The sequence below is a fragment of the Oryzias melastigma genome, linkage group LG5 (assembly GCF_002922805.2).
Source record: "Oryzias melastigma strain HK-1 linkage group LG5, ASM292280v2, whole genome shotgun sequence".
NCBI lineage: Eukaryota > Metazoa > Chordata > Actinopteri > Beloniformes > Adrianichthyidae > Oryzias > Oryzias melastigma.
Window position 1 is genome coordinate 4,380,048 of NC_050516.1, and position 550 is coordinate 4,380,597.

A 550-nucleotide genomic window follows, 5' to 3' on the forward strand; every position below is an offset into this window, starting at 1 on the left:
CCCCCCGAACACACGCCTCTCTATGAGGGATTCCTATCGGCTGGTGATGAAATACTTTCCTTCACTACGATAAACTGCCCGTGCTGGCTCAGCAAACATGAGACGATAAAAGGATGGATTTGATTTTTCACGTCTCGGCTGGAACAGGAGGGGGGTGGGGACAAAATGGCTGCAAATCAGCCATAAAAGTACAGATGGTAATTCAGTAAATATTTTAAACGACTACCATCATTATAGCCGCTCCCTGTCTGACCTGTGGGATACATCATTAGCTCGCCAATGAGACGGAACTTCATCTTTTGCAAAGAAATTGATTTTACGTGCAAAACAAAGCAGTGGTTCCAACATCATTCTACATGCATTTCTTTTTTTTTTTACTGAACAAGTTTACTCTCCTGTTGTGATGGATGTCTCCTTGTCAGTAAAGTTCTGGACAGTATTCTCATAACCTGAAAGCTAAATTTAAAGTGATGTGTCAGACATGGTTAGCATAGACGCTCTGCAGAAGTACGCTGGAAATCATTTTTCATGTTTCCAATCTGGTGCTTGA